This window comes from Lactuca serriola, chromosome 3, assembly GCF_051521515.1.
Source record: "Lactuca serriola cultivar US96UC23 chromosome 3, Lser_US96UC23_V15, whole genome shotgun sequence".
Taxonomy (NCBI): domain Eukaryota; kingdom Viridiplantae; phylum Streptophyta; class Magnoliopsida; order Asterales; family Asteraceae; genus Lactuca; species Lactuca serriola.
The window spans coordinates 93,604,862-93,628,268 of record NC_136410.1 but is presented as its reverse complement, the minus strand read 5'-3'; positions in this window follow the sequence as shown (position 1 = coordinate 93,628,268).

The following is a 23,407-nucleotide window of genomic DNA, read 5'->3' as shown; positions in this document are numbered from 1 at the left end:
TAAAGAAAGAGTGGATGTGAGTGTTGACCTTAGTGTTCCCCTGCAAAGTCGTCATAATTAATAAGAAAAATCAAGCATCAAAATTGTATTTGGAAAGCCTACCTCAAATTAAAAAAAAAAAACAAACACATGGAAGCAAGTTAAATTATAGATGATAAAAAGAAATACGACATTGAATTTAACTAAAAATCAACCAAAATGACAAAAAATATAAGAAACAGTCAAGTTATGGAGGCTTGTAGATGGTACCTTCTGGTCATTGTGGAAGCAGTGAAGGAAGATAATCCGGTTTTGCTTCTTCCGGAAACCTCTGTTACTGATCGTACACCATATTTGAAGTCATAAGTAGCATCAGGATTAGAAGGTTACTAAGCCTTTTACATTTCATTGTAGTCCTGTTAAGTTCAATAACTAAAATATTGTGAATCTTAACAAAAAACGTACATGGGTTTTATTATCCTACTATTGACATCACAACAATGGGTACCAACTTTTCCCCTTTGATCTGTGTTGGGTACATTTATCATGATGGGACATCTAGTTATGTATCATGCATTTAGTGCAACACAATTAGGTCATTAGGGATATCTTCTAAATGACGATAATGTTTATAGAACTTGGTGATATTAAGGGATACGGATATCTACTACAAAGTAACCACCAACTACTCTTGAAATATGCGGCATGTATCTATTTATGTTTTAGGTGTGGTAATTCGACTCTGACTTGACCTCATGTATAAAAGATTCATATTTTAATGATCATGGAAGGTGATTGACAAATCAACATTCGAAATGGGAAATCTAGTAAGACACCCATCAACAATACAACCAACACCTCCACCATGGGATTCACCATATGTTGTAAGACGAAAGTAATTTCCATATGTACTTCCAGCTGCATCCTCTTCGTCAGAGGTTCATCCTCTTATGAACCCTCAAACTTCACGACTCTAAATCACTCAGATCTCATCTCTTCAAAACTCCAGCTACATTATCGGGACATCGACACCTTCAATTTCCCAATTAAATGCTGGAGCGAAGCCGTTGGTCATACATAGCATCCAATTGTTCGGCAATACCTTCATAAGAACTGAGAATGATATTGATTTCACGTATTAGGAAATTGATTTGATACCTGAGAAGAAGAAGCAGATGGTGGTTTCTTCTATGGCGGCGAGCAAGGCTGGAGCTAAACTGGAGCAGACGGGCTTTGGGTCTTGTGGCAATTATAGCCATGAACGGTGGTGATGTAGGGAAGATCTTTGAAGAAAACAGAACTCGAGCAGTGGGAATCATTGAAACTTCCGTGTACACATCATTGGTTCCTATTGTGACATTATAGAGCGGTTGTAGAGTTCATCGAAGAGAACTCTCTGGAGAACATCCAAAATGATGCTTAATCGACAAGTCGTAGACGAAAGAAATTAGCGTACCAGGTGGAGGCGGGGTGGGGAAAGTCTTCGTTGATGTGGGGAAGATCTTTATTTAGAAGTGCATCGGAGTGTCGAAGGACTTGGAAAGCAGAAGTCCATTAATGGATAAGATGGATCGTGCGAAGCAACCCAAAAACATATCGAGAAGCATCAAATCGAGTCGGTGTTGGGAATGTCGCTAAGATAAACATCGAATACACCGACACAAATCCAACGATGAACATCACATGTCTATAGAATGTGCATAATTCCATAAAATGCATGTGTAGAAAAACCAAGCCAAACCGAAACTTCAATCAAACCCATAAACGAGGCGCCATTTCTGCCAACCTCTTATGAACTTTTGTTGTACTTAAGAGGTGGATAATATATATATATATATATATATATATATATATATATATATATATATATATATATATATATTAATGTGTAACTCAATCCTAGACATATGATCAATAAACATAAGAATCATCTTGTAAAGAATAGAATTTCATTTAATATTATTATTATTTTTAAAAATTCGAATTTCAAGTCTATTTGAAGGATAATATGGACACTTTATATATATATATATATATATATATATATATATATATATATATATATATATATATATATATATATATATATATATATATATATCCTTATTTTATGCAACAAGATAATTAAATCTGGATTTTAGGTATTTATTTAGTTTATTTTTATTTAAAAAAAACACAAACACTGTTGGAAAAATATTTTTGAAATAAATGCATATTCTTGACATAATATGTTTTCATTTTTGAATAAATATGGTTTTTTTTATAAGGAATTCAAGTAGAAATACTAAATCTAAAAATAAAAATAAATAAAAAAAAAATAAAAAACTAAGAATAATCTACTAAAAGATAAAACCAATCTTATAATAATAAACTTCATTCTCCAGAGAATAAAAAAACTAAGATACATTCTTGATATAACACAATATGACCTTTGAATAATTTTTGAAAACTTGAAAGAATTAATAAAAAATTCGGAAGAATCTATTAAAAATCTAACAATTACCAAAATAATACATTGATTCTTAAAAGCATACACATCCAAAAGAATACATTGATTATTGAAATCACGTATTAATTCTTGAAACCATGTGTTGAATTTAGTCATGTTCATAATTCATTAACAATTTGTTGATTCTTGAAAACCGTATGTTGTAGACTTCTTAAAACATCAACAATCCTGCCAAAAACCATAAAATTGTAACGTACCAAAATATAAAGATAAAAATTTCATTTTTACAACATAATCAAAAGACTCATTTATCCTTTATTCAAACATTTAGAGTATTTAAAATAATATCAATTATCAAAGTTCAATCCCAAAATCTCAAATTGAGGAACACACAAGTGTATGCATTGCGATCAAGTCGGGCCCTTCCCTTTCAAACCAAAAGTACTTGAAACCATAAACCAAAAAAATGTAAGCACAAAGCTTAGTGAGTTCCCAAAATACCACACGCCATACATATCATACGAGCCATACATATCATACATATCAAACAATCAATAGAAAGTGCTATGTGCCAGCCATAGTTGTGCCATTCCGCCACGAGCCTTATCATGGTCTTCCTTGCCAGGCCAGGGGCCAAAACCCTCGGTCTTACAGACAAGTGTCAGGAGCCACCACCTGTGTGACATCCCCATTTTAATGGCCAGAAAAGACCGATTTTGTTTATGCTTTATAAAAATCAGAGTATCTCTTTTAATCAAAATGTTGTGGAATTTCTTCCCAGTAAAACATGATAAATACGTTATCAAAGCATTTCCGAAGAAAAGTATTTTTATTCATTTTAAAACATTTGGGATGTCATTGTCAATAAATAAACATAAGCATAAACAGAACTTACATTCATTATCACTAGTGATCTATATCTCCTTAATCTCTCAGTGTAATGTGACTTCATATCAACACCTATTATATAAGTAAACTGAGTGGGTCAGGTTGGGAAACCTGGTGAGTACATAGGGTTTTCAACCCACAATAATATAATTATTTTGTTTAAACAATCAAACAACCAACCCAATTACTCATCCCTATTATTTTCTTTACTCTTAACGATCTATCCTAAGAGTCATCTATCATGCATTCGTTTATTCCGAAGTCCCTTGCTTCCAGGGTTATAGGACTGGCACTAAATCCATAGCTGCCAATACTCGTTCGTAAAGCACTAATTCCATAGCTGCTATAGTTTATTCATCGGGTACTAAATCCATAGCTACCAGTGTTTATCTAGTAGGTACTAAGTCCATAGCTACCAATTCCTAACAGGTACTAAGTCCATAGCTACCCGTGTTTATCTTGTAGGTACTAAGTCCATAGTTACCAATTCCTAACAGGTATTAAGTCCATAGATACCAGTGTTTATCTAGTAGGTACTAAGTCCATAGCTACCAATTCCTATCAAGTACTAAGTCCATAGCTACTAATGTTTGTCCAATAGCCACTAAGTCCATAGCTGCCAATGTTATTTATTAGGCACTAAGTCTATAGTTGCTTATGTTTACTAACATCATCTTTTCTCTCTCATCATTCATCTACCATGTCACCCCCAACATATTTGTATATATAAAATACGTATATAGTTTAAATCATTTTAAAACATGTATAAAAACGTTCATCCAGCATAGACAACAAATACTCAGATAATATGCACACATAACATGTAATTTATATAAAATACATCAGATATGTGTAAGCTGAAAGTAACTATGCACTCACTTGTTAAGGTGGTGATTCCGAACTCAGATGGTGCTTTGTTACTCTTAAAACAATTTCCTTCAACAAAACCTAGTATCAATACCGCTAGGGTTTAGTCTAACGTTAACCGCGACTAATTAATAGTCCAGCTATTATTACTATTGTATAAGCGTTAAACAAAACTCTTATATAAATCATAATAATACCCAAATAATTATTTTAAGGTCCTAATAATGTTACTATAATTAAATAAAAGTTATATTAAATATAGTATAGGCGTAGCTCACTTACAGCGGGTTTTTATTAAAAACGGGGCTTCGCTGGAGCAGCGTTTCCGAGCCGAAAGTTTTATTCTCTGAGCCGTCGGGCGCTCCAGGGCTTCCTTCTCATGCTAGAGAGGTTCACTTGGGAGGGCCTTAGGGAGGCCAGAGAGAAGTTTGAGAGAGAAAGAAAGGTTATCGTGCGAAGAAATTATGAAGGATTCATCCTAAGCTTCATCTGTATCTTCCTCGTACGAGCTCCGTTTTCTACGTTCTTTATATACACGCGTTGGTATTTACGAGTACTACAACTTTCATTTAGACCTGGTGGGATAATTCTCATTCTATCGCCGATTTGCAAAACTGTATCGAATTTATCGCGCTCGAAGAGTATGGACTAAGTTTCATCCATATCTTTCGCATACGAGCTCTATTATCGACGTTCTTTATATCCACGCATTGCTATTTACGAGTACTACAACTTTCATTTAGATCCCGTCGGCTAATTCTCAATCTATCTCAGATTCACAAAACTGTATCGGATTCGTCACGCTCGAAGAGTAGGGACTAAGCTTCGTCCATGTCTTTCGCATACGAGCTCCGTTTTCGACTGTCTTTTTATCGTTTAACTCCTATTAACAATATCTTCATTTCTCTTTTAGATTATTTTGGCTAAAAATCGACCGATCTAAAATTCAGATTTCGGGCTGTGCACTGCTATGCTAAATATTAGAAAAATCATAACTTCCTCATACGAAGTCAGATTTGGGCGTTCTTTTTATGAACACTCTCGGTTTAACATTTTCTATGACTTTTGTTTGGATCGCTAGGGTCAAAAGTCGCTCTATCGTAAACTCACTATTTACGCTTCCCGGTGTCGTGCTGGTTCCGTCGCGAAACTTCGACTGGTCATAACTTCTGCGTTATTACTCGGATTTCGGCATTCTTTATTTCTACGGAACCCTTGAGACATATTCTACAACTTGTTTATGAGTATTTATTCTAAATAATCTTTTGTCGAAAATTTGTTTTCGACCCCTATTATCTCTAAATTGACTAGCTCGGATCTACGGGTGTTACATCCTGGTCTTCCATGCAAGCATCAAAAAGACAACTAGCATACAATCTACAACCACTTAACTAACTAACTGCCAGAGGTCAGAATCTGGTCTTGCATACAGATTGCCAGGAGGCGCCTCTTGGTCTTTCATACAAAATGCCAAGGGTCACCCCCTGGTCTTCATATAATACATAAACCAAATGGGCCATCATTGGTTCCTTCTAGGGCTGTAAACGAACTGAACGTTTGGCGAACCATTCTTGAGCTGTTCGGCGGGAAGTTCATTTATTTAATAAATGAACGAACATTAACACACATTCCCGTTTGTTTCGTTAAACGAACGAACATAAACAATGGTTTCGTTCATTTATTTATGATCATGAACGTTTGTTGAAGTTCCTTCGTTTAATTTTATATATGTTATATATGTTCAACAGTTTTGTATTACATTACTGTATTATATGTTCGTTTATGTACATATATGTTCAATTATGTTTGTTAATTTTTGTTTGTTTATGTTCATTCGTTTATCATGTTCATGAACATAAACAAACGAACATGAACAAGCTAACATGTTAAATGAATGAACACGAACAAGAAAGCATATTCATTTATTCATTCGTGTTCGTTCGATTATTCCGCTAACTTAAATGAACAATCATGAACAAGTCCTTGTTCATGTTCGTTCGGTTCATTTACAACCCTAGTGCCTTCAACCCATAGAACAGTGAGGAAACTCACATTGATAGCTAAACCACAATAAATCTCTTCCCGCTAATCCGCTAGAATCCTCGCGCTATCAAACAAATAACACCCAATTAACAATTGGGTTCCAAACCGAATCAAATAATCCTTATATGGGGTAAAATTAAAATCATTTTACCCCTCACCTAGTTTGGTACCAGACTAAGGCCCAAACTCCCAATCATAAAGGCCCACAAACCAAAAACCATCCAAAGTCAACTTATAGCCCAAGTTTCTAAATTAGGCCCACCCTTACTCGGGCCTTACCCTCAAGGCCAATAAATTGTCCTTAATCTAAAACACATATTCTCAGATGGCCCAACAAAGACCCAAACAATCAAACCCAAAAAGGTATCCCAAACCGAAGCCTAATAGACCGAGTATGCGGGGCGTACAGGCACGTTCGCGCAACATACTCGCTTGGAGGCTTGTACGCCAGCGTACTTACCTTATTAAAACCAAACCTGATGTTCACTTAATCCATTAAGACAAAGCTTTCCAAACCACATATCTGGCCTCCTTAAGTTGAAACACCACATAAAGTTGCTAATTTTACATTCATACATGACTACAAGAAGCTCTTAAGCTAAAAAGGGACATAATGGTTAACTTAATGCATGCATGACTCCATAATACACATAAAGTTGGCACCTTTATGCTCAAGGATACCAAAATCAACCCCAATCTGAAAGAAAAATCCCTTAGACAACCTCGCCCATCCATAGACCCAAAAAAGAGATAATAAGATAATAAAGTAGCATGAAGAGATCTAATCTGACAAAAGTCAAGATGCAAACTTGTTACCTCAAAAAGCTTCTCCACAAGCCGATGATTCTGGATCTAAAGCCTCTTCACCACTCCCAATTGATGGGTTTTGAGCATTCTAACACCCCTAAGTGTACATGCAACCCTAGAAAAATCTTGGATCTATGTTTGTCTAAAATACATGCAAAATATGATTTCCAAGGTTCATAAACCTATCTAGCATACATGGTAAACTTTTATTCTAAAAGATGGCTAGAATTACATACCTTGTATTTGATTTGATTCCATGAAAAGCTTGAGAGCCTAGCACCCCAAGTGTGACGCCTCAAATGCTTCACACAACACCAAATGCTTTGGAATGACTTTGAGAGAATATGTAACACTCTAAAATCGGCCTAGCCCTCTTGCAACTTAGTGCAGCATATTTTGATAGAGAACATGTTGCTTATACAGTGTGTCACATCTAGGGTTACACCATGTAAACCCTAATGTGAGATGACTTTTTATTTCCATGACCCAGGGATTTGTAACTCCCATGGAGCATCCTATGGGTTTAACCCAACTTGATAATCCATGGAGCCTTTTATCCCACTATACAAGTTATGGATGATTTACATAATCAACCCATATATTTAATTACTTATCTTTTCATCACTTAATTAATTCCAAATTAATTCTTGATCAATACTAATTAAATAATACTATTAATATATTAGAACTTATAATATATTAATAAACCATAAGTGTTATTTCTCTCATTTAGTCTATCCGAATGCATGATGCCATGCAACCCAAATGGACCATGACAAGTCGGGTCAAGTACATACCAGAAATAGTTATGGGCTTAGGCACCTTATCCAACACGAATAACTTCAAGCTTCTCTTCTTTCCGTCCTAAGGGAAAAAACAAGCATCAAAGTTTCCCAATAGCTCAAGAACACCTCCAACAGGCTATAAGGTCGATTTAGAGTTTTTAGAGTGTAGAGGCGGACTTAGAAATGAGGGAAATGGGCTAGCGTTAAGATTATATAGGGTACATCCCTAAAAATAAGGGTTTCAATCTGACCCCCGAAAGTCCATCGTACTCCTCGTACGTCCAGTGTATGAGGTCTCGTACCTCGATCCCAGCGTCACACTACGCTATGCGTACTCTCCATTACGCACATCATAACCTCGCTCGCATCAGTACACCCTATGTGCTTCCTTGATAGGCTTCATTCCGAAGGCCATAACTTCTTTGATACAACTCTGATTCAGATCATTCTTATATTCATGAAAATGTATCGAGAAGCTCTACACTATTATCAACTCATACTTGACTTAAAGTTCCCCGAACACAACATCCAATCTCCATAAATGCCCGATGCCAATTTACCAAAATGCCCCTTGGCACCAAAACTAATTCTTAATGTCCGAATCATCTACATTTCATCACCCTACCTAAATGGGTAACAATTTGAAACATGGCGTTACAACTCTCCCCCACTTAAATTAGTATTCGTCCTTGAAATTAATCCTTACCTTTTCTAATATGCCAAATGACCTGAGCAACACAGCCACAAACCCGAGAATACCACAACCTTCCCAAGATCACCGAAACAAACCCTAGTAGAACTCACCAAACCTGAAGAAGAACAAACCTTAAACCCTTGATGAAGAACATCTCTACCTTTCCAGAAACCCAAAATCTCAAATTGGACTGACTCCTGACTGTTCGCCCACATTGGCCCACTACTAAGCTAACTCCACAATGAATTCCACAAAAAAACAAAACACTTCCCACCCTTGAAGCTTCCATGCGGAAACCAAAATCACTAACGTTATACTGCTGCAAAATGTTCATACTTGACAGAAGGCTCAAATAATCATTCGAGTAGAAGATTCCTCCTTGTAACGGTTAGACTCAAACGAGAGCTACACAAAAGGGTCCATTCAACCACAATAAGATTATTTAATCCAACTGCAAGCGACTTAGCATATGCCCCAAATAACAAGCGACTCCACACGCGAATCCCAAATCACTGAAACCACTCTGACTAATCTTGTTGCCCCCCAGTTTCCTTCAAAAAGCAGCTGAGACCTCCCTGGTCCCAGCTTTTCTGCCAACTATCTGAAACACCGAACTCCTGCCCGGTTGTTAAGTCGAGAGCACCTCACGGTCGCCCCACAAGAATCTCGAGAGAAACCTTATCTGGCAATAAATGCGCAAGCCATTCTGCCACTAATTCCAATGCTAAAAAGAATGCTACCTGACCAACTATAGTCGCATACCATGCCTGGTCTCCAATCGACCTACTACTTCCTGATTCCCAAACATGCCGTCCCCCCCCCCCACACACAATCTTAAAAATTGTCCCACCCTTGTCTAAACCATCTGAAGAAATTGTTGACCACTCATCGATGTGTCACACCCACACCGCTGCACAAGGATCGATGAATATTATGGGTCACCCCGCATTTTTACAACACTACTACACTAACTATCAACCAGTGAGTGCTACGGGCCACCTCGTAGTATTACAACACTTCGACCTTGCCATAGCCACCGTCCATGGTCTTACTGCTCATCTATCAATCCAAACACAACGTGAATCAAACATGCACTCGACCAAGCACCCAAGCTAAACTCGATTCATGAATGGAATCTCGAACCTGGGTCCAACAAAATCCTGCTATCCATCGCGGAGAAGGCGCTAACCAATTACTAGGAAGTTTCTGAAACTCCCAAATCACACCAACTTCAATCCAGACGGCCACTTGGGTCGCCATCCTCCCCGATGGGGATGTGAAACTCATCCTAATTTCATGTCTTCTCTTCTCCTAGATATCCAAACAGTTCTCCCCCACTTTGATTCGACTAAGCCCTTATAGCATACATGGTTTGAAAGATTCCCAATCTATCTTACCCCTTATGTCTGAACTGCTGAGAACCTGCACTTACCAACGCTATTGATCAATTAATAGCCAAACCCAAAGACTGCACAACCCTCAAAGAACCGATGAACCGTACCTGAATTCTTAACAATCCAACACCCCCAAATGCTTCCAATGATACAACACCCAATTCTTAAAGTCCTTTTTGCCGGTGACAAGACCAAAACCATAGCAATTGTAACAGCCCGGAATTTCAAATATTGATATAATTATGATTTTGGGGGTGTTTTAAGAGGGGACTCGGCGAGTTGGAGCCTAGACTCGCCAAGTAGGATCGCAGACCGGGTCACGGGTTCGCGACTGCACTCAACGAGTCCAGATATGGACTCGGCGAGTCTGCGCTGTTTAGCGAAAACCCTAACCGTTCAGGTTTGGGACGTATAAGAGGCACTTATTGGCCGTCATTGTTCATTTTAGCCTTCTGAGAAGAACCCTAAATCGATTGTGTGCATCTGGAGCAAGGATTATAAACCATTGTTGGTTATAGAAGAGTGGTTGCGCAAGGAAGAGAAGGGATTGGCTAAAGGAGCAGCAAGTGAGTCACGTTCTGAGGATTGGGGACACAGAGGGCACATTATTCAGGTAAGAATTTGAGTTATGCTCTGCTATGTTGATGTGTCATGGAATTAGGGTTTATGGAACCCCTTTTGTGACTAGATTGAATGTTGCCCTAGTCCCCCAAACGATTGTAACCCTGTATTGGGACCTTGGTAGGTCTAGATTGTCCCATGCCTGTGCATTTCGGGAATTGATGAAGGCTTTGGATTGGAATCCTTATGCCTTAGGTCAAAATGTGAATTATGAATCATGGGGTGTATCATGAGCACTGAAATGAGGGCCTTACGTGGTGGATCAGTCTAGGAAGGCCAGACTTATGAATGGTCGGAGCAGTTCTGACCTTAGAAGGCAGTTTGAGCAGTTGCATGGCATGGACTCGCCGAGTCCGATGAGCAGACTCGGCGAGTAGCTTGAAGATTTACTGGGACTCGTCGAGTTGTTCTTCAGACTCGGCGAGTTGAGTCGGGGTGGCCCCGCGATTCTTCCAGGAGGAACTCGTCGAGTAAAAAGGGGATACTCGACGTGTAGAAAAGGAATCTGAAGGAATCGGTGAGTCAAGGGCGAGTGGACTCAAAGTCGTTGAACTCGGCGAGTCTTGGGTTAACTCGACGAGTAGGGTCAGTCAGGGGTTGACTTTGACCTTGTCTTTGACCAAGGATTGACCAGTGGTTCCAGGGGTATTTTGGTAATTGTTGTTTATCGTTTGAGTTCAGTGCATTGGCGGCTATCCAGGAGTGGAGATCGTATCAGTGATCGGAGCAGCTTGAGCTATCTGTTCAGTCGGCAGTTTCGAGGTGAGTTATCCTCACTATATCGTTAGGGTTTATGGCACCAAGGCCGACCCTTTTTACCGGATAGAAATCCGGGTAGTTGTCATTGTTATGATATAGGCCGGAAGGCATTGCTATGTGGACCGGAAGGTCTTTTCCCAGAAAGGCGTATGTATGCATTTAGTATGTTGACTGATTCATAGGGTAATGTTATGATAGTCACCGGCTAGACCGGTATCTTGTTAGAGTAATGCTATGATATGTGATCTGTTGATCGATTGTTGTCTATGAACTGCTATATGATTGTTTGTTATTTTATATATGCATTTTATGCTTATGGGCCGGAAGGCAATATGTTATGGGCCGGAAGGCGATTATGTTGTGTGATGGACCGGAAGGTCGGCGTGGGTAGGACCGGAAGGTTTACCCAGCAGGGACGGAAGTCCCCTGAGACACATGGACCGGAAGGTCAGGGCCTGGAAAGGCGTATATGTGGTTGGTATTCTGGGGGTATCTCACTAAGCTTTCGGGCTTACAGTTGTGGTTTTATGTTTCAGGTTCTCAAGAGTCTGTGGAAAGGCAAAGGCGTGATCGTACCGTTCCACGCGTTGGTGTTTTATGATATGAACCTGGGAAATTACTCTGTTTAATAATGTATTGAAAACCTTTTTGCAACAATGTTAATAAAATGGGTGATTTTGAAAAGTTTTAATTGTTTTGAAATTTTGGATGTTACAAGTTGGTATCAGAGCCAGGTTTGAGTGAATTGGGGAAACATTCGTGTGACTCCAGTCTCAAATCGAGGAGGATTTTAAAATGAGAAATTAAAATGGTTTTCAAATTTGGTAAAAGGAGGACGCGGAGGTACGATCAGCCGGAGCCAGTAAGTAACCCCAAGATTACATACATGATATTTGTTTATTTGAGCTTGATAGAACAGCATGCTAGAGTTAGGCTAGGGATCTTCAGGAATTCATGATAATGTTGCCTGATATGTGATACCTGTAGCCTAGGGTCCCTTATGGGATGTTCTCAGTGTTCCTCTAGTGGTGAGGGTTGATAGTTGTTATGCATGTTCCCTAGGGTATTGTGGTAGTACTTCATACAAATATGGGTAGGTGTGGAAGGTAGTATGGGCCCGTACTACTGAAAGCACAGGACCCATACGCGTATCAGGGAAACCATGGTCTCTAGGGTAGGGTTGCGAGAGTTGGATCCCAGGATTTTGGGAAGTGTATGAGATTGGTAGGGTGTCTTCAGTATGGAGATTTCGAGGCATGATGATAGTGGATCCGGATCAGAATCGGGAGCTGGAGAGCGAGTTCCGGGTGGATCGGTACCATCTGAGGTTATCGATCAGACGAGCACGAATGAGTTGGACGCGAAGGTTCGCGAGATCCTGCGTGATGAGTTTGCTGCATTGTTACGGGCTGAGTTGCCAGAATGGTTTGGGTGGATCAGGACCGCCATGGGTGAGTAGTTTGATGAGCGATATGCGGCTCTCGCAGAGACGGCTGTCGCGGCGGTTACAGCGGCTGTAGCAGCGGCAAAGGGAAGACCTAGTCGGGGTTTCAGTATCGGAACTTCTATTATACGAAGCCTCCCACATTCGATGGAGTTCAGGACCCGATTGTTGCTATGAGATGGTTATCAGACATGGAGGGGTGTTTCTCCACGAGTTTATGCCCTGCTGATCAGAGGGTGAGGTGTCCTCTGAACCTATTGGGGCTCGGGGCGAAGGATTGGTGGAGATTGACCACGGGGTCATATTTCGACGCGCAGAGGGCTGCGGTTTCAGGGGATCAGTTCAGAGAGATGTTCAGTACTCGCTATGTTCCGCGAGATGAGAGGGAGAGACTGGCTCGGGAGTTCCTTGAGCTGAAGCAGGATTTGGAGTCGGTGACTGAGAGCACCAGGATGTTTATTGAGAGGGCGAAGTTTTGCCCTGAGTTCGCTTCGGAGCAGGCTCAGATGTCCCGATATCTGAGTATGCTCAAGGGGGATATCAGAGACTTCGTGTCTGCGCAGAGGTGTGAGACCTTGTTGGAGTTGCAGGAGGCCGCCCTGTGGCGTGAGTTAGAGGTTGAGTTGCATTTACGTGAGTTGAGGCAGGCCCCGATGCAGTTGCAGCCGGCGCCGAAACGGTCCAGGACCGTAGATGTTAGAATGGGGGATCGGAGCGGCCACACTTGTGGGAAGTGTGGGAGGGGTTACACCAGAGCTTGCTGGTCCGGTGGTGCATGCCGCAAGTGCGAAAAGGAGGGGCACTGTGCACGGGATTGTCGGCAGTCAGTGCCAATTCGGGATTTGAGGGTTTGTTATCTGTGTCGGCAGGTTGGACATTTGAGGGTCAACTGTCCACAGCTTTCTGCAGGACCGGTGCAGGCTCTAGCACCAGCCACCTTGAGGAGTTCAGGAGGAGGACAGGATAGAGCGGAGCCCCAAGGGCTCAGGGTCATGCTTATCGGCTTGCGGCAGAGGGAGACGGAGCAGTGCCGGAGGCAGCTGCGGGTATGATGCTTTCTTGATGTCTTGATTGCCTTGCTTTGATTGTGGCGTATTGTTTGTGCTGGTACCTTGTGTGGATTTCGATGCGGTATTCGTTGTTCCGCGGGTTTGGCATGGTTATGGATTGGTGCTTCAGGTTTTCGCTTTGGCATTCGTTGTTCCCTGATGGTTTGGTATGGTTATAGTTTGGTGTTTTGGTGCCGGTAGCCTTGTGCGGTTTTCGATGCGGTATTCATCCTTTGGCAGGTTGTGGGTTTGGTTATGGGTTATTGCTGGGAATTCCGTTGGTTATCGTTCGTGAGGGTTGTTAGTGGAGATGCGGCACTGGGTTGAATGTCGGGTAGCATTTGCAGTCGTAGAGTGGATAATTGAACGACCGGATTCTTTTGAGTGGACTGATCAGGGAGGAGATGTGTTTTGTTGAGGGTTGCTTATCCTGGTGGGAAGCAGTCAGTGTGTAAATGTTTTCTCTGTGCAGGATTGTTCTGAAAGGTCATTAATGACGATCGGTGGCAGTGAGTCAGTGCTTTAGTGGGGGAGAATTGGAGAATTCTCTAGGAGATCGATGAGTATGTGAGGGTGCTTAGCTGTTGGGATTCAGCAGTGTTTGTTAGCTCAGAGTATAGGCCGACGAGAGCGGGTGTCGGGTATGCGGGGCGGGATACAGACCTAGGGCATTTGATTGTGGAGGCCTGAGAGGAGGCCGGGATCAAGCTTGAGTAAGTAATCGGGGTTATGCGATCAGAGTATTGGTATGTTTGAGGTACGTGATGGGTTGTACTGTATTAATCCCACGGGATTATGTTGTGCATGTTTCTAGAGCTGGAACCGGAAGGTTCCCAGAGTTAGAACCTGAGGGTTCGCAGAGTTTGGGTGTACGGACCCACAAAGATATAGCCTCGAGTGGCTAGTATGTGTTATGAGAGTCGGTCCAGTCATGCTGGAGACTCTGTTGGTATTGCTGGATCAGTTTGAGATTGCGGATTGTGTATGTTGCAATGTGATTGCATTGGAAGGTCTGGCCCCGGGTTAGTGATCTTGTTTAGCTGAGGCAGTGATTTTGATGAGTGGAGAGAGTGCATGGGATTGAGAGCCCCTACAATGAGAACCAGAGTATGTGAATAGCGGTTACGCAAAAAGGGTGGTGTCGCTTGGGGCAAGCACCGTGGCACCGGTGGGAGTGGCATTATGGCCAAGAGGGTCCCTTGGAAGGAAAAGAGAAAGGTGTGTAACTCCGAAGGGGAGTGCAAGTTCACAAGAATGAAAGCTACAGAGCAGAGTTATGGTTAAAGTATTTCGAGTATGGCTTCGAGCATCGTGTTCGCGGCAGCGAAGTAGGAACCCATCCGGTTTGGGGATGTCTGTTGAGGCTCAGAAGGGATGCAGGGGGAGAGAGAATCTTAAATTCTCAGTGCGATTCTGATCAGAGTGTAGGGTGGATGTAGTGGTTCATTTTGGGAGATGTTCGAGGATATCATCAGTGTATCGGGTCTTCCACCCTGCGAGTGTTGGGGTTAGTTCAGCATGTGTATGTGATGGCAAGAGGAGAACTTATGAGAGTTGCTCTGAGAGTGAGAATGGATCTCTCAGTCGGTCCGGAATGGACAAAGTGGGCTTTGGATCGGGGATCTGGTGGTTCATGGTTTCCTAACCCTTATGGGTCGAGTGATCGTTGAGATTTAGAGCAGAGTTGCATCTTGGGTAATTTTCGGTTACAGAGAGTGATGTGCAGTACAGAGATCGTGCTTCAGTCGGCAGAGCAGATTCAGCAGGTTAGACAGAGGTTATTGACCGCCCAGAGCCGACAAGAAAAGTTATGCAGACAGACGCCGGTCCGAGCTTGAGTTTCAGGTCGGCGACCTCGTACTCCTGAAGGCCTCTCCTTGCAGAGGAGTGATTCGATTCAGGAAGAGGGGCAAGTTGGGCCCCCGGTATATTGGGCCTTTTCATGTGATTGCGGGGGTAGGCCTGAGGGTCTACCGGTTGGAGTTGTCCACGGATTTGAGACAAATCCACGATATTTCATATGTCGCAATTGAGGAAGTATATAACCGATGACTCGGCAGTGGTTCCATTAGAAGACATTCACGTGGATGCAAGCCTGAATTATGCCGAGAAGCCAGTGGTCATCAGAGAACGGAAGATCGAGGTTCTGAGGAATAAGGAGATACCTCGGGTGTTAGTTCAGTGGCAGCACCGGAGGGGATCGGAAATGAACTGTGATCTGGAACGTGATATGTGGGAGTAGCATTCGGGGCTATTTTCAGAGTGAGACATCGAGGGCGAAGTCTAGTTCTAGTGGGGGAGAGTTGTAACAGCCCGGAATTTCAAATATTGATATAATTATGATTTTGGGGGTGTTTTAAGAGGGGACTCGGCGAGTTGGAGCCTAGACTCGCCGAGTAGGATCGCAGACCGGGTCACGGGTTCGTGACTGGACTCGACGAGTCCAGATATGGACTCGGCGAGTCTGCGCTGTTTAGCGAAAACCCTAACCGTTCAGGTTTGGGACGTATAAGAGGCACTTATTGGCCGTCATTGTTCATTTTAGCCTTCTGAGAAGAACCCTAAATCGATTGTGTGCATCTGGAGCAAGGATTATAGACCATTGTTGGTTATAGAAGAGTGGTTGTGCAAGGAAGAGAAGGGATTGGCTAAAGGAGCAGCAAGGGAGTCACGTTCTGAGGATTTGGGACATAGAGGGCACATTATTCAGGTAAGAATTCGAGTTATGCTCTGCTATGTTGATGTGTCATGGAATTAGGGTTTATGGAACCCCTTTTGTGACTAGATTGAATGTTGCCCTAGTCCCTCAAACGATTGTAACCCTGTATTGGGACCTTGGTAAGTCCAGATTGTCCCATGCCTGTGCATTTCGGGAATTGATGAAGGCTTTGGATTGGAATCCTTATGCCTTATGTCAAAATGTGAATTATGAATCATGGGGTGTATCATGAGCACTAAAATGAGGACCTTACGTGGTGGATCAGTCTAGGAAGGCCACACTTATGAATGGTCGGAGCAGTTCTGACCTTAGAAGGCAGTTTGAGCGGTTGCATGGCATGGACTCGCCGAGTCCGATGAGCAGACTCGGCGAGTAGCTTGAAGATTTACTGGGACTCGTCGAGTTGTTCTTCAGACTCGGCGAGTTGAGTCGGGGTGGCCCCGCGATTCTTCCAGGAGGAACTCGTCGAGTAAAAAGGGGATACTCGACGTGTAGAAATGGAATCTGAAGGAATCGGTGAGTCAAGGGCGAGTGGACTCAGAGTCGTTGAACTCGGCGAGTCTTGGGTTGACTCGACGAGTAGGGTCAGTCAGGGGTTGACTTTGACCTTGTCTTTGACCAAGGATTGACCAGTGGTTCCAGGGGTATTTTGGTAATTGTTGTTTATCGTTTGAGTTCAGTGCATTGGCGGCTATCCAGGAGTGGAGATCGTATCAGTGATCGGAGCAGCTTGAGCTATCTGTTCAGTCGGCAGTTTCGAGGTGAGTTATCCTCACTATATCGTTAGGGTTTATGGCACCAAGGCCGACCCTTTTTATCGGATAGAAATCCGGGTAGTTGTCATTGTTATGATATAGGCCGGAAGGCATTGCTATGTGGACCGGATGGTCATGGCCTGGAAAGGCATATGTATGCATTTAGTATGTTGACTGATTCATAGGGTAATGTTATGATAGTCACCGGCTAGACCGGTATCTTGTTAGAGTAATGCTATGATATGTGATCTGTTGATCGATTGTTGTCTATGAACCGCTATATGATTGTTTGTTATTTTATATATGCATTTTATGCTTATGGGCCGGAAGGCAATATGTTATGGGCCGGAAGGCGATTATGTTGTGTGATGGACCGGAAGGTCGGCGTGGGTAGGACCGAAAGGTTTACCCAGCAGGGACGGAAGTCCCCTGAGACACATGGACCGGAAGGTCAGGGCCTGGAAAGGCGTATATGTGGTTGGTATTCTGGGGGTATCTCACTAAACTTTCGGGCTTACAGTTGTGGTTTTATGTTTCAGGTTCTCAAGAGTCTGTGGCAAGGCAAAGGCGTGATCGTACCGTTCCACGCGTTGGTGTTTTATGATATGAACCTGGGAAATTACTCTGTTTAGTAATGTATTGAAAACCTTTTTGCAACAATGTTAATAAAATGGGTGATTTTGAAAAGTTTTAATTGTTTTGAAATTTTGGATGTTACAGCAATAGACCATTTCACCTTGGCACTCCCAGTGGCCAACCTAGCACAAAAGGTAAAACCACGGAACCCCAAATATACGGGAGAACAAACCCCCTAAATCTTGGCCATAGACCTTCCACACAATATCCCTGAACCGATCTCGACCAAAAACCATAATGACAACCAAACACTTTGGAATCCGCAACACGATGTACAACCCCTCACTAACCTACTAATGATTAATGGAATGAAAATGGCATATAAAATTCTTGAAGATATAACCCAATGTAAACAAAGAATTAAATTAAAGATAACACTTACTCAAACCAATGCAAGAGTCCAAACAACATAAATACTAATAACAACCGAAAAGAAAGCAAAATATAACATACCTGCAACATCACCTCCGCTGTCTGATACTGCAATGCTCGACTGCTCTCTTCTGGGGCTCCAGCTCTACGCATACGACCATCATTGATTCTCTAAGTAGCCAGAGCAGGTGTACTCACTGCTCCTCCCTTCAACATCGGACAATTGGCCTTCTTGTGGCCCACCTGGTTGTAGTGAAAACATAACGGGCTTGCCCCCTGAGGGCAATCTATGCTAACATGACAAACCATGCCACACTTGTAGCAACCAAAACCCCTGGAATGACAAAATCCATAGGCAGTTTCCTGCATGTGCTACATTGACTCCGACCCTGCTGGCCTCTCAAATAATGATCATAAGTCTTCGGTCACTTCCCGGGACCCTCCACTACATGCACCTGATCTGGCCCCCTCTTCCTTAGGTGCTCGAAAACAATCTCCCGCTCTCGGGCCATAGAAATCATATCATTCAGGGTCTTGCACCCTAAAATACTCACAAACTCGCTAATATCAATCTGAAACATATCATGATACCTCACCTTCTTCATTTACTCATCTGCTGCATACTGCGGAACCAATAAAGCCCTTTCCCGGAACTTAGTAGTGATCTCTGCCATGGTCTCAGTAGTCTGGCAGAGATCTTCAAACTCTTGCTCCAACTGCTACACCTCAATCATTGGTGCAAATTCAGCTCGAAACCCGGTGGAAAAATCATCCCATAACATAGCTTCAACAACATCATCACCCACCTCACGACCAACCTCTCCCCACCAATCTTGTGTCCTGTCTTTCAACAAGCAGCAAACATATCTGACCTATGCCTCCTTGGGGCAGAAACTCGTCCTGGACGCATTATACATATCCGCTAACCACTTCCTACTAGCAATGGGGTCTCTCTCCCCCTAGAACGCAGGAGCTCCACATGCCCAAAACTTAGGGAAAGAGGGAGATCGAGCTCCAATGATAGCCATAACCTCAGCACATAATGCGCCTACGCACTCATCTAAGATCTCCTAAATCCCCTCCTTGACCGAACCACAGATCACAGGAGTCTAATCCAAAATACCGTAGGTAATCTCTGACGAGATGAACTCCCGCATCTACTTGCTAATCAACTAAATACCTACTCCCAAGTTAGAAACATAACCAGAATTAGAACCTCCTCCCTGAGTGCTCATCACCAAACTAAACGATAACAAGCAAAAGATTAGAACATGCGCAAGAATCCTCGTCTCATAAGCTTCTTTGATTCTCCAAGACTCTCCTTGATTCGATTATGAATCATGTGCTTTCAGTAGTACAGGGCCAATACTACCTTCCACACCTATCCATATTTTCCGCAAGGATCATCCTAAATCCTCTATGTCACCCTCTCAAACCGATGCACCAAAAACCTGCTAAATAGTGCAACCAAACCCACTAAAGTACTTCCTAGGCTCTCTCCTAGGTTCTTGACCTCACCCAAACCTCAGCTGCTGAAAGATTCCCACCAATGTCAACTAGCTACCTCATGAATATAGTCACATGCACCAATGATCAGATATTCCTTCGAGTAAAAGACTCAACCCTAAAATGGTTGGACTCAAACAAGAGCTGCACAATTGGGTCAGATCCATCACTCTTAGATTATTTAACATGTGCCGCATGTGACTTGGGATATTCACTTAGCAGCCAGTTCACATCACTAAAAGTCCCACAAAGCACAAAGCAAACAACATTCAGACAACAAGAAGCCTAACCAGCATACATTATTCAAGCCACTCTATCCACTTATTTGGAAACCATACTAGCATGCAATTCTATAAGATCATTCAATCAAGCATGTAAAGGCATCCCTTCTATCATGAAATCCTGAGCATACCCTTAGCACTGATCTAGCATGCAATTTACATATTCATATCATATATCATAATAAACATGTATTGGTATTTTGGGAACCACTTACTTGAGCTCGGTCGATTGCATGCATCACACCCCTTTCTTTGATTAAAACCCCCTTTTTAATAAAATATTTATTTTATTAAAATTTTCACTAAACCCTCAGTTTGAGTCCAGGCATACCAAAGAGTATGCCCGAATCCCTCAAAACAAGGCTCTGATACCAACTTGTAACGTATCTAAATACGAAGATAAAAATTTCATTTTTAAAACATAATCCAAACAATCATTTTTCCTTTTTTCAAACATTTAGAGTATTTAAAATAAAATAAATTATCAGAGTTCATTCCTAAAATTTAGAATTATGGAAAACACGAGTGTATGCGCTGCGATGAACCCGGGACCTTCCCTTTCGAACTGGAAGTACCTGAAACCATAAACCAGAAATTGTAACCACAAATCTTAGTGAGTTCCCCAAATATGACACGCCATACATATAGTACGAGCCATACATATCATACATATCCAACAATCAATAGAAAGTGTTATGTGCCAACCATAGTCTTCCCATTATGCTACAATTCGTATCATGGTCTTCCTTTCCAGTCCACGGGCCAAAACCGTGGGTCTTATAGACAAGTGCCAGGAGCCACCTCTTGGTCTTCCATGCAAGCATCGCAAAGACAACTAGCATACAACATACAACTACTTAACTAATTAATTGCGAGAGTTCAAACTCTCGTCTTGCACACAGATTGCTAGGAGCCGCCTCCTGGTCTTTCATACAAAATGCCAAGGGTGAAACCCTGGTCTTCCTATAATACAAAAACCAAATGGGCCAGCATTCGTGCCTTCGATGCATAGTATAGTGACGAGACTAACCTCGATAGTTCCCACTACAAATCTTTGCCTACTAATACGCCAGAATCTCCACGCTATCAAACAAATAACAGTAAATTAACAATTGGGCTCCAAACCAAATCCATTAATCCATATATGCGGTAAAATAACCATTTTACCCCTAACCTAGTTTTGTCTAAGACTAAGGCCCAAACTCCCAATCATAAAGGTCCACAAACAAAAAACCATCCAAAGCCTATGGCCTAATTGTCCAAATTAGGCCCAAACCCTTACTTGGGCCTTACCCTAAATCCAAATAACGTGTCCTGAATCCAACAAACATATTCTCATATGGCCCAACAAAGCCCAAGCAATAAACCCAAAAAGGAAGCCCATGCACTCAAAGCACAACGTACACGCATTGTACTTGCTTGGAGGCTTGTATGGTGAGCGTACATGCTTGTACGCCCAACGTACTCACCTTATTCAGTCCAAACTTGATTTTCACTTAATCCATTAAGACAAAGCTTTCCAAACTACAGATCTGACCTGCTTGAGCTGGAATACCACGTAAAGTTGCCAAGTTTACATTCATACACAACAAGAAGGTCCTAAGCTAAAAATGGACTTAATGGTTAACTTAATGCATGCATGACTCCAAAATACACATGAAGTTGAAGGGTTTTGAGCATTCTAACACTCCTACGGTGTACACGCAACACTATAAACCTTGGATCTATGTTTCTCTATTATACATGAATATATTCAATATTCCAGGGTTTCATCCTAACTAGCATAATATAAGGAAACTATACTACAAGAATCTAGTAGAATGACATACCTTTTGATGGAGCTTAAAGTCTTGAACCTTTAAGAGCCTAGTGCCTCAAGTGTGACACCTCAAATGGTTCACACAACACCAAGAACCCTTGGAATGACTAGAGAATAAGGATACTTAGGTTCACCCTCAAGAAATCAATTTGCCCTCTTTGTGTACAAACACTCTAGTGTTTAGCACCTAACACCATTTCATGAACCATAGACCTCTTTATATAGTGTGGAGGATTAGGGTTACATTCATGTAAACCCTAATACCATGAACTTTCATTTTCATAGGATCCATGGGTTAAACACTCATTGAACTATCCATGAAAGCTTAGCCCAACCTAAATGAACTTGGCCCACCATATATATATATATATATATATATATATATATATATATATATATATATATATATATATATATATATATATATATATATATATATATATATAAGAGTCCATATTTAATTAGTTCTTTTTGATCACTAGATTAATTCTAAATCAATTCTTAATCAATACTAATTAAATAGTATGATTTCATATTAATAAATTTGAACTTATAATATATTAATATAAATCACTAGTATCCATTTTCTCATTTTTTCTATCCAATTGTTCTGATGTCATGCAACCCAAATAGACCATGCCAAATCGGGTCAACTACATACCATTTATAGTTATCGACTTAGACACTAATCCAAAAGTCTCCCACTTGGATAATTCTAAAACTATTATTATGTATCACTCCAAAACCTAATTAGCAATCGTAGCTCTTAAAGCCACTGTCGAACTCTGAACAAATATATGACGCGTCTATTAGATAAGGGATCATATATTCCTCCATTCTAGATATCATATCGACTGAGACATGAATTATAATCATTCTCTCTGTCCATTTGTTGTTTCTCGATTTCCGATTTATGACGACCGACTAATTGAACAAATCAATTCAGTCCAGGCTTGGCCAAGCTCCTAGGGGTGTCATCACTAAATCATCAAGGGGCCCACAGATATTGCTTTTATGTCATCAAGTGTAAAAGGATTCGATAAGCTTCGACTCATATTCTTATTCTACTACTTATTGAATCATGCACAGAGCCACGTTTTATAACATAGAGTTACCAATGAGTTTTCGTACAATCAATGTATAACCAAATCATAGGAAACAATTCATATCTCTAGGTTTGAAGAATATAAGATATTATCGTCTCATGATCACTCGTGATAAAATCAATAAAGTGAGCCAAATGAGCATGGGTTTAATACAATACTTAGAACTTATGAGCACTCATGAATGTTGTAGCAACTCTTGCTATGTCCAATACCTTAGACATCTAGAAACCAACTTCATGACAGTCTTGCCTTAATACCTACTTCCAGCGTATTATCGACTGTGGATGGTTTGAATAACTTAGTCATTCATGAAGAATGACCTAGTTATTCTGGAAGTCAAAACATGAAAAGTGAAACACAAGAATAATCGAATCCAATAAGATCTCAAAACTTATGAATATAAATAGAACACCTTTTATTTATCACCATATCTA